General features: G+C 35.1%; 1 pseudogene; it reads right to left on the bottom strand.

The window, feature by feature from the left end:
• Positions 1-2,854: 2,854 nt before the first annotated feature.
• On the bottom strand, positions 2,855-3,743 carry LOC114317138 (heptahelical transmembrane protein 2 pseudogene; annotated as a pseudogene).
• Positions 3,744-12,072: the final 8,329 nt, after the last annotated feature.

The raw sequence follows: 12,072 nt of genomic DNA, 5'->3' as shown, positions 1-12,072 counted from the left end.
CATACTTACAACACTTGAGCTGAGAATTCTAGAGAAAAGGAGAGTGAACTCAACACTTCAGAGGGAGGAATGAGAATTTGAATGAAATTGTGGAAGACTTGGAGAATTAAGCTAGAATATACTTGAATTCACACTCTAGGTATGAAATTTCTCCCTTATTGATTCTAATATTTCAATTGGTATCATATCTAGATTGTCATTGGTTCAAGTTGTGTGAGTGCGAATTTTTGGAGGTTGCTGAACTATGTCTATGGCTATGGCACAAAGGCTTGCTCAACTTGGAGAAGAAATCGAACGCGTCAAGAACCAGCTCCGCGTATGCCAGAGGCTCCTTTTTGCCTTTTGGCGATACCTACCAAAAGACCAAATAATAAAGGAAACCGAGCTCAGGATCCAAATGCTGCGAGCTGCACAGTACTCACTCATTCTCTCATTGGCATTGTGGTTTCGTGGTGGCCCAAGAAATTAGAAGAAATTAACACGTGCTTATCTTTTTGTGTTTTGTAATCAAGCAAGACACTTGCTTAAGAAATAGAATAATTGCACTTGTTTTTGGATGGAAGTAGTTTGTTTGTTGTCCTTTCTAGTCTAATGCAATCAATAACCATAAAAGCCTTTAGATCAACTAATAAGGAAACAATTTACCCTCTTCCTAGTAACTTACGTCAACAAACTCATGCAAAAAAAATGAAGAACAACATCTCGAATAAAAGAAGAGGCTGTTTATTTATTATTTTAGATTTTTTTGTTTTTTCTATTTGTTATAATCAATGATTTGTTGACCATCAGAAAATAGTCTCTCAAATATCATATCCGGACATCGCTACAACTGCGCTGGCTCCACTCCCACTTACCAGGACTTCAGAGGGAAAAACTCCTATTCCAGGAGTCTTTTAATTCACTTTCAGATGAATGAAAGATAGTCATTGAATTCACTAGCTCCGGCTGAATGAAGGGGCTGGATATATGCATTTTTACCCTCACATTTGTAGACACCCCATTTTGACTGGCCCTAAGACTTGAGCGTTTTCTTTTGATTACCCAATGATAACAATTAGAATATATTTCTCACAGAATCCTCAATAAGAGAGATGGAATATGAACTTTAATCCCAACCTTTACACATTTTTTTGGCCAAACTATTTTTGACCTTAAAACCTTCTTTTCAAAATATTTTTTCCAAATGTTTCTATGATGTTCCGAGGCTCCCATTTCGTTTAAAATATTGCACTTTTCAGTAAACTAAGTAAGGACAAAGTGGAAATAAATGGAAGGAAGGTGAACTCTTTGAAAAAATATTTAAAAACATCTTCTTTATAGGTTTGGATTTGAAGGAAATAGGAGGGGATGAAAGAAAACTAGTTTAGGAAAAGAATGAGCATCAAGTCATTAAGAAGGAAATGAACAACCTTTACGAAATTAGGCATATCTCTTTGTACACTTAGAATTTAAATGTGAGACCACTACCATTGGAAAGTATACTTCTGGGGCTTCAATTTAGATCCAAGAATCACCAAAAATCGAGTCCGAATAACAGAGGTATGCTCATTTGAAGTTGGGCTTAAGAGCAGATTTTGTTGACCTGACCTGAGGGAAATGAACAGCCTTCACTAAATTAGGCATATCTATTGGTACACTTGGAATTTAAATGTGAGATCACCACTATTGGAAACTAGACTTCTGGGGCTTCAATTTAGACCCAAGAATCACCCAAAGTTGAGTCTGGATAAGGGAGATATGCCTATTTGAAGTTGGGCTTAAGAGTAGATTTTGTTGAACCAGCCTAAAACAACATCAGACCCCTTTTTTTTATTTTATTTTATTTTGGTTCGGTTGGGACACCTCATTAACTCATTTTCTGATATATTCATCACCAAATATATACACTCAGCCTCCATTATCTAGTGCTTGATCCATTAGAGATAATGCTCCACTTTTGTCTCCCATTAGCTCAATTAATACTTCTTTAGCTTCATTAACTTCCTTTTGTCTTCCACCTTGTCTTCTACTATTTCTTTACTTGCTTAGCCTATATGTATACATCAGATTGTCGAGAGAAGCAAGATGATAGATTATGGAGACAGTTTCTAACCAAAATGCGTTTAGAGTATCTTCAATAGTAGCATATTTGTTATCTCTCCTTAGCTACAATATGCAGGCAAATATTCAAAATCTATCCAACAAGTTTCCTATCCCTAGAGAGTAAAAACTGTCTCTATCTTACAAATTACAATAGAGAGCATTTTTGTAATTCTCAATTAAAAAATAGCTACTTACTTTTAAAAAATATATGTTATTTTCCTCTGTAAAGCTTGACTTGCAGCGAACACACTATGCACATGAAACAATACATCATTTTTGAATTTATGTTAAAATTTTAAAATATCATAACTTTTGATCTACATACTCATGTTTTATAAAATTAGTATTTTTAGAATCTTCTCATTGAGATCTTTAAAAAAAAGATTCATATCGAATACGAAATTTTGAAGAAGAAATAAAATGAAATTTCATTGTGTTCATTGTTCTCAAATGGTGAAATTTTACCATTTCTCCAAAATTTTCATTTAAATCAGCACGAATTTCTAAGAATTTTCCTATGAAACCTTCAAGTATGAATCAAACTATAATTGACTTAAATAATTTAAGAATGGGAATTCTTTGCAATGTTTATGGGATTTGGTTTAATAATTTTCCATATTAAACCAACCGGAAAATTTTGATCTCTCAAGGAAAATTTAGCCACCTCATGGGTTACGCTGTCACAGTTCCTTGAAACAAAGAAGAAAAAAATCACATCCAGCAAATATAATAAGTACCTTAATTCCTAACCAATACCACACTCAAACAAAGGTTTATAGAAATAGAATAATAGTTTAATAAGTAATCACAATATATGTTTCTGGAATCTCACATTATACAAGAAGACCTGCCTGCCCTTCCATACTGACAGTTACAAAAATGCAGGACATGTGCGCTTGCGCTCTCCAGGTTATTAAACCAAACCAATAGAGACAACAGACAAATGGATAATACTCTCAGCAACAGCAGTAGTGTGTCATCATGTCCAGCCAGCCAGCTAGCTAGGTATTTGCCATATATCCATAGCTGCTGCTGCTACCTATCACTCACAGTTTGGCAAACCCCGACGCCAGTCCATTACTAGGAGGGTGGCAGCGTTATGAACAAGCGCTCCTGACACAACAAAAGCATGGAAAATCTGATGGCTGTGCCCTACAATATCAAATGCACCATGCTTCCATCGCTCTGGTATCCTACTCATATAGAAACTCGCTTCTACTGCGTATAAAACACCCATGACAAGCTCATATCTGAGGGCCAAAACCATATGTGGATGGCCCCAAAAGAGAACCACGACATGTGCTGCTGGAATCACCCCTGAGAAGCCCATGGCTAGAAAGAGGGAGGCCCTGAAGGACAGAGCAGGTGCAAGGAGGGTGATGATGACAAGGATACCAAGTAATGAAATAGAGGTCAGATAAAGGTATCGTGAATATGGATTGCAGGAGAAAGCATAGTAGATGTGAGCAAAGAAGGAGCAGACTATCATTAAGGAGATGCCAGCATACTCTAGGCACCAGAAAAACACATTCCAGCATAGTCTATCCAACATGTAAAAAAAATAAATAAAAAAATAAATTGCAGTTGACTGGTTGACCAGGTGGACGACCAGTAACATCCTAAGCCGAACGGACTATTTTCCAATATCACCTCCTCGCCTAGACTAACAATACTCTCGTCAAGGCCTATTGTAGTCTGAAGGAGACTACGAATCCGAAACTCCAAAACCACAACAAACATGAGACAATTCACTGTTCATCATTCACAGTCCGAAATAGACTATGAAATGGACTGTGATAGAGGAAAACAAATGGGACTTAAATCAATGGAGTGGTCTTATATTTGTGAGTGTTGCTATTCACTCCAACAACTCAACCCACTCTGATTTGTACGTAATGCTAAATCACATTGAGTTGGATTTAGAAGAGAATGCAGACTGTGTAACGCCCTCAAAATAACAACATTAAACCCATCAGATAAGACATGCATTTACATATAAACTAACCACATTCCTTTATTCATTAGAGATCCATTACATAAGTATTACATGTTAACATCATAACAAAATGCCCTACGGGCTTACAGCTTTCGAAGTTAACACTTGGTTACAACAAAAGAGTACTAACTCGTTTACACATAAAGCCCTTGGCTTGAAGTTACATGTAATACATCAAAAGTAAAAGAACAAAACATGTCCGCCTCTAGCATCTCAAGCTATGTCCTTGGAGGTGGCATGCTTCCTGCACCTGAAAATGATATTCCCATATAGGGTGAGCCACAGCCCAGTAGAAATACACTAAACCAACCATGGACAATGACTAAAATATTAGCAATTGATAGATGGTCAACACTGATACAATCACATAAATCACATATTTATGTCTTTCAACTTATGAGTCCAAGTTACCTTTCATTTTCCCTTTTTCAACAGATAAGCATGCTAGCTCTATCATCATTTCCACAGATATGTATAAAAACTATATCTCACATTCAGATAAGCATAAAAGCTATATCCACATTCTCAATAGATATGTATAACAACAATATCCCACATTCACAGATAAGCATATAAGCTGTATCCACACTTCACAAAGATAAGCATATGAGCTCTATCTTCACTTCTCTAGACAAGCATATGAGCTGTGTCTACGGAGTTCATCCCCTATCTCCTCCCAATACCTATTCGGTTTAGAGGTACATCCCCTATCTTCCCCTAAACCGCGGAGTACATCCCCTATCTCCTCCTCTACACATAACGTATACAAACACAATGGTTCTATATACAATCACCCAATACATACAATTAATGTATTCTATCAACCGTCAAGTTCCATGACACATTTCATTGATTAGTTTCAGTTTACCTAATCATCATGCATTGTCTACAACAATCACGACTATCCCCCACCGATAGCCCAAAGCAGTTATTTCTAAACAGAAAATAAATGCACAATGAATATTCAATCAACATTTCATTTCTTCATTCTTCTCAATTAATTATCCCAATTAATTAAGCAATGTAATTAGGTCAATTCCCATAATTAACATTTCAACCCTTAGGTCCCATTTTCATCAATGATTCAACAATCCTTCCATTTTTTTCATGCCAAACATGCATCTAGGTTTATTATGAATAAAACCCCAACTTTTGTAAAATTACACAAAAGCCCCAAACTTTCACAAAATTACCAAACCAAGCCCAACATCTCAAAATGCCAAAATTTAAAGACAAAACACATAGAGAGGAGTAGGATATCCCTACCTCAAATTCGGAGTCCCAAAGGAGAAGACGACAAAACCCAACGTGCTCCAAAACCCAAGATTTTCAGATTAAAATGAAGCCCTCGACGATCAACAACTTTTTTGTAAAGGCCAAAGGTGAGTAAATCACTCCTACTAGATCAAAACCTAGAGAGAAGGTAGAGTCTAGAGTGAGAGGCTCAACAATGGTGATTTTGGAAAAGTAAGAGAGAGAAGAGAAAGTGAAAAAGTGATTTGAAGAGTCACAAATTCGGGACTTTAACCCAGGTCTCCGCTCGAGCTCCCAACCCTACGCTCGAGCGTCCACTCACACAGATCCGCTCGAGCGGCCAACTCCACGCTCGAGCGTACAACACTGCACAACAAATACTGGATGGGTGTATTACCTGCTCAAGCGCCAACACCTCCGCTCGAGCGTACAGGCCAAAAAAATCTGGGCAACTAGTTTTGGTTTCTAAACTCAACCAACCTGAAACAAATCCGCCCAACACATCCTATAACTCAAATACGAAGTAAAAGGATGTAAACAAAATAATAAACAACTACCAACATCCACGGGCACATGTCCGGATCACGGTATAACAAGGGTAAACCCGGGATCGCTATAGACTGTTTATCCATTTTTCATGTTTTGTCACTAAGTGAAAGGTTAGGCAGTCGGGTTGATAGAAAGGTGACCTCTTTAAGTTGTAATTTAATTTTATTAATAAATTAATATTTGATAATCTTGAGAAAAAAAAAATTAAATTAACATCTATTGATTTATGCCCAAACACTGGCATATATTTTCCTGTTTCATGTCTTATTACGTAGAGGAGGGGAGGGAGGGAGGGAGGGAGGGAGAACAACTCACCGGGAAAAAAGAATTTGAGCCCTTGGCGTCTGTCTTCGTTGTCCATCATCATCATCATCCATGGTGTTTGAGGCGTAGGTTTGGTGTATCTCCCAACACAAGCTTAAGAAATGATTTTTCAATGGACAAAAAAGAACATTAAAAAATTATGATACTTGAAGAAACTCACGATCAAGCTTTCGTTATTATTCTTCTCCAACGAGCTCAACACGGTCAACGCAACAAATATAATAAACCCCCCCAAGTGCCTGCGAAAATTCAAATAATTCAAATTCAAACTCAAACTCAAACTAAAAAAGAAACTGATTTCAATTTCGATTTATGATTCATTCATGAGATTGAGTTGATTCGATTCGAACAACAACGAATGACTCATGTCCAGATGTTTAGGGTTTCGTTGTGCCAAGCGAAGACGCTGAACATCGTCTCCTTCAACGGCCATTTACACCGGTAATAGTCCAATATGAACTTGTTTTCCTTCAAGTACTCAGGCAAGCTCTCGTACTTCACCAATCGCCTCTCGAATACCTGCTTCATGTTTTGGATCGAGTCAACTCGGCCAGCTCTCTCCTCTTCGCCATTACCACCGAGCTTTGCACTGTTCTCGCCTCTCCATTTCATCTTCACCGAAAAATTCCCCAATGTTTCTCTGTTTCCGGCGAATAGCCGGAAATGTCTCTATTTTCCAACGCCTCTCTCTCTCTCACTCCCTCCCTCCCTCCTTCAATCTCAATCTATAATATGCAATTATTTCTGTTTGTACATATCTAGTAGCAGATAATATATGTATATATGTGTGTATGTAGGTCAAGTTGGTGCCAAGATTGGAGCTTCAGAGAATTTATAGCTAGCGAGGAACGTGTGATTGAATTAAATAGAAAATGATTTGTTTTTCTTTTTGTTTAAAATAATAATAATTAAAAAAGAAGAAGCAATTACTAGTAGAAATAAATAATCAGCTAGGTGAAAAAGATGAATGGCCACGTGTTAAAATTTGGTTGATTTGACTGTGGAATAAAAGTCAGTAAGTAAATGTATGTGACGTCGTTTTTGGTTTTTTAAAAATATTTTTTAGAAAATTTTATTTTATTATTTTTTGTATTTTTATATTTTTACTGATTTTTTTAATATTTTAAGTAATTTTTTTTAAATTTTTAGACACACGTAACATAAATACATATAAAAAGTATAATTTTTGTAAAAAAAATGTTTAAAATTTCACTAAATACCAAAAACGCAAAAACAATACGAAAATTCAGTATATTTTTCATATTTTTATGTATTTATTAATTTTTTAAAAATATTTTTTCACAAATTTTTTACTTTTTAGATACATCTAAGTAAGGTATATATAAAAAAGTAAAAAAAAAAATGCTTAAAATTTCAAAAATATTCACTAAAAACAAAAAACTCAATTTTTAAAAAACTTAATCCAAAAAATTCAAACCAAACACAGAGAATGGTAGACTCATGCTAGGGGGGTCTCCGATATTAACGCCATGTTTAATCTTTTTGCTTTGAGCGCTTGCTTGTTTCTAAATTTAAACATTTTAAATCAAATTTAGGCATTAAGGAAGGTGAAAAACATAATTTGAGTGATTGGATTTTGGATTGAACAAGTGGAAAAAGATTTCATGACGGGATACTCACATAGTTATCATGAACCCACATTTTAAGTTTGATACTATTAAATTAACACACACTTTCCCTTTCATTAGTTACTGGCAACAATCTTTGCACAAGGTTAGATTTTCTTGAGTTTGTTTCATTGAAATTTTGTTATTGGAATTGTGATTGTTATTAATTTTCAATATGATATAATATTTTAGGAAAAAAAATTAAACCAAAACAAACGTGATGGTAACATATTTGGAATAGTCGGATTAGATGGAATTGACATTTGAAAATGGAATTTGATTTGGTGGGATTTGGAATTAATAAAATCTTATGTAGTCTTATTACCCAAACTACACTCCACATCTTTGGTTTTGATCTAATCTTATCTAGTCTTATTGCTTGTTGTAGTGAAGCAAAAGCAGGCACTGAGGAACAGGGAAGTGGGATGCAATAAAACTATCATGCAATAATAATCACGTATCACGATGGGATAGAGTGACTAAAAATTGACATAAAAAGAAATCATAATAATAATAATAATAATAACCATTATATTTGATTTTAGTTTTTTAAATTCATTTTTTTAAAAATTAAATTTTTTATTTTTTTATATATTTGTTTTTAATGAATATTTTTAAATTTTAAGCACTTTTTTTTTTTTTTTTTTACTTTTATAGATGCACCTTACTTAGATGTATGTAAATAGTAAAATATTTGTTAAAAAATATTTAAAAAAATTAATAAATACATAAAAATACGAAAAACGTATTGAATTTTCATTTTTTTTTGTATTTTTATTATTTAATGAATTGTTTAAAGATTTTTTCATAAATATTATACTTTTTAAGTGTATTTACGTTAGGTGTGTCTAAAAAGTAAAAAAATTGCTTAAAATATTAAAAAAATTCATTGAAAAAAAAATGGAGAATTAAAAAATAGAATTTTCTAAAAAATATTTTCAGAAAATCAAAACCAAACAAGCAAGTAATCACACCAAATCTTGACTAGTGATTATGCCGTTTTTGTTTCTCTCACATGCTCTCATCTTCTTGTTGTAGTATCAAATAATGTTTCATATTACTCCTTAACTCTCTTTCTTTCTCTAAGACTCGTTGATCTTCACTTTTCGGATTCATTGATCACTCACTCTCATTGTAACGCCCTCAAAATATTATATAAATCAATCATTCATTAGATCTATAAACATGATAGAAAAGTTATATTTTCATTCATTAGAGTCTGTATTACAAAAGATATTACATGCATTACACTTTCATAAATATTCATTTCGAAACTATAGCATGTAACTCTAACTGCTAACAATAAAATAAGTGCCCTATGGGCTTACATCTTTCTAAGTTATCACTTGGTTACAACAAAAGAAGAGGCCTAGCTCTATACATATAAAACCATCGACTTGAATTTACACTTAACACAAAGAAAAAATAGCAAAATGGAGCCTTCAGCCCCTAAACCTCTCAAGCTATGTCCTTAGAGGCGGCATGTCACCTATACCTGAAAATGGTTTCTCAAGTAGGGTGAGCCAAAGCCCAGTAGAGATATGCTAAATAATATATGAGAATTAACTAAAATATCAGCATCAGATAAATGTTTAATACTTGTAAACCAATTTACACCGTTTCCATGACCAATCAATATTGACATCCATATTTTAGTCCATTTCCATTCATTTATCCAAATCAATTCATTGACATAGTTCGTTGTTATCCAAACAATTTAAAACGAGACTACAACTCATTTATTAACACTTCGATAACAAACATCATTCAAACACTTCCATTTTCTTGCCATTTTACGAAATCACATCCAAAGGAATCGACACCCAAATATATACAAGATTTCGGGACTTTCACCCTGGACACTCTGACCAACTTAATTATCAATGGAGTCCATCCCCTATCTCCTTCCAAACAATGGAGTACATCCCCTATCTCCTCTCAAACAATGATACATATACAATGTATTTAAACACGTTGTCATATACAATGACTAATCAAATCACATATTTAACAATTTAATCAACCCGTCATATTCAATGACATAACTCATATGACTAGTTTCAATTTAGCTAGTCTTCATGCAATTTCTACAACAATCATAACTATCCTCCACCGATAACCCAAAACAGATATTTCTAAACAGATAAACGAATCTATCAACAGATAAATTATCAACTTTTCATAGGTGTGTGATTTATCAAATCTAACTACACCATTCAATCACATATTTCCCTAATTTCATAATTCCCAAACTAATTTCGTTATTTACATAAAATAATTATTTAGTTCAAATTAGGGCAATCTTCCACATTTTCCAAATATTACACCCAAGACCAAATTTCACCAATTATACCCAAGCAATATCATGTTCAAGACCTCTCATACACATGGTACCAAATATGGAAAACCCCTCTTTCAAAAATCAAAACCCTAACCTTAACTTCACCCAAATCTCTCTAAATCCCACCATTTATACAAAATGACAAATATCTAGGTTAAAGCTCATATTAAAGAGTAGAATATCCCTACCTCAAAGCTAAGAGACCAAAGGAGACGATGGAGACACTTCAAACAAGCCGAAACCAAGATCTATTCGGATCAACACGGAGTCTTCAAGGTGCTCTACCTTTTTAACAAAGGCCTAAGGGTGAAGAAATCAATGGATGGAGGCAAAAATGTAGAGAGAGAGTGTTTTTTAGAGAGAGGAGTTGCCAGATTAGGGTTTTGGAATGAAAAGAAATCAAAAAGTGATGCAGAAAAGCTCTACTGCGAACTGATATACGTAGTCCTCGCTCGAGCGAAGGAGTCGTCGCTCGAGCGACCAGACACAATAGTGACCTCGTTTGAGCGCAAGAAACGTCGCTCAAGCGCACAATGCAAAGCTTCAGGTCTGCCACAAATGCAGACGCACGCTCAAGCGCAAGAAGTCTCGCTCGAGCGAAGCACTCTACCTTCCCAGAAAAGCTGCGTTTGGGAAAAAGACCTGAGGACTCTCAATCCTCGCTCGAGTGTAAAAAACCTTGTTCGAGCGAAGAAGCAAACTACTCAAGGCTCGCTCGAGTGCAAAAAGCCTCGCTCGAGCGAAGAGACCAAAATCTGGGCAACAACCATTTATACCAACTAACGACCAACCTGTTCCAAACTCACCAAATAAGTCCCAAAACTCAATTTCAAAGAATTAAAGGGAGGAAACAAGACATAGACAACAACATACAATCACAGAATCCGAGTCCGGAACACAACAAAGGTCGGGATAAAACTGGGATCGCTATACTCATCCCTTAGCGGTTCAGGTTGATCTTTCATGCTTTTTTTTTTTTGGTTATGTGTTTCGTTTTTATGTGTTTCATTTGTGGTGTTAAATAATGTCTCATACATACTTCTTAACTCAATCTATGAGACTCTTTGATCTCTAATTTGCTTATTGAATAAATTATATCAATAATATCAATAATTTCTAATGAATTATAGTTTAGTTCTTCTAATTTTGCATGTTTTATATTTGCTTCGAAAATATTAATGACAATTATTGAAAAACCATATTAACACCTGTAGCTTGACTTTCTTCGCGCCCCCTTCGAAGAACTCGAATTGATCCTACAATTCGGACTCCTGCCACGGTTCTGAATCTAATCTCACAAAGTGCAATGCAAGACTGATAAACACCAAAGAGTCCAATCCGACAAATCATTTTGGAAAATCGATTTTGAATCAAATAATGCCAAAACTGGACTGCTTTGCCTGATTACAGAGTCGCCACCTAAATATTTTGTTTTTGGGAAATTTATGAAACTTTGACTCGTGCCAAAGGCCACGTGTCCGTCATCACCAAAGTTGTCTCAGCTCGGGAACTTGGGTACGAGAGGGGAAGGTCCTAAAATGAGCACCCCCTCTCGCCCGATCAAAGATCGGCCTCTACTAATCATGATATGTTGTTTTATATACCTCATGTGTTCTTATTCCGGTTATTAGCTAACTTTACTATGTAGCGCACACAAGCAAGTATAGACTAAAATCGCAAGAATAGGAACAACTCAACTCATGTTTGCTTTTGAAAATGGTTTGAAGGTGCCACCCTCAAGTGGGCTAAAACGCGGATTTGCCGTCTCAAGTGGGCTTAAAACATGATTTGTCACTTCGCAAAGTGGGCTTAAAACTTATATTCGTTGAATTGTCCCAATTCAAGCAATCAAGCCTTTATCCACAGGCATTCATGCAGTTTAGCAAGTAAGCAAATAG

The sequence above is a fragment of the Camellia sinensis genome, chromosome 2 (assembly GCF_055761805.1).
Source record: "Camellia sinensis isolate YWXY chromosome 2, ASM5576180v1, whole genome shotgun sequence".
NCBI classification, from domain to species: Eukaryota; Viridiplantae; Streptophyta; class Magnoliopsida; order Ericales; family Theaceae; genus Camellia; species Camellia sinensis.
Note: the sequence above shows the minus strand (reverse complement) of the source record. Positions and strands in the feature narration are given on the sequence as shown.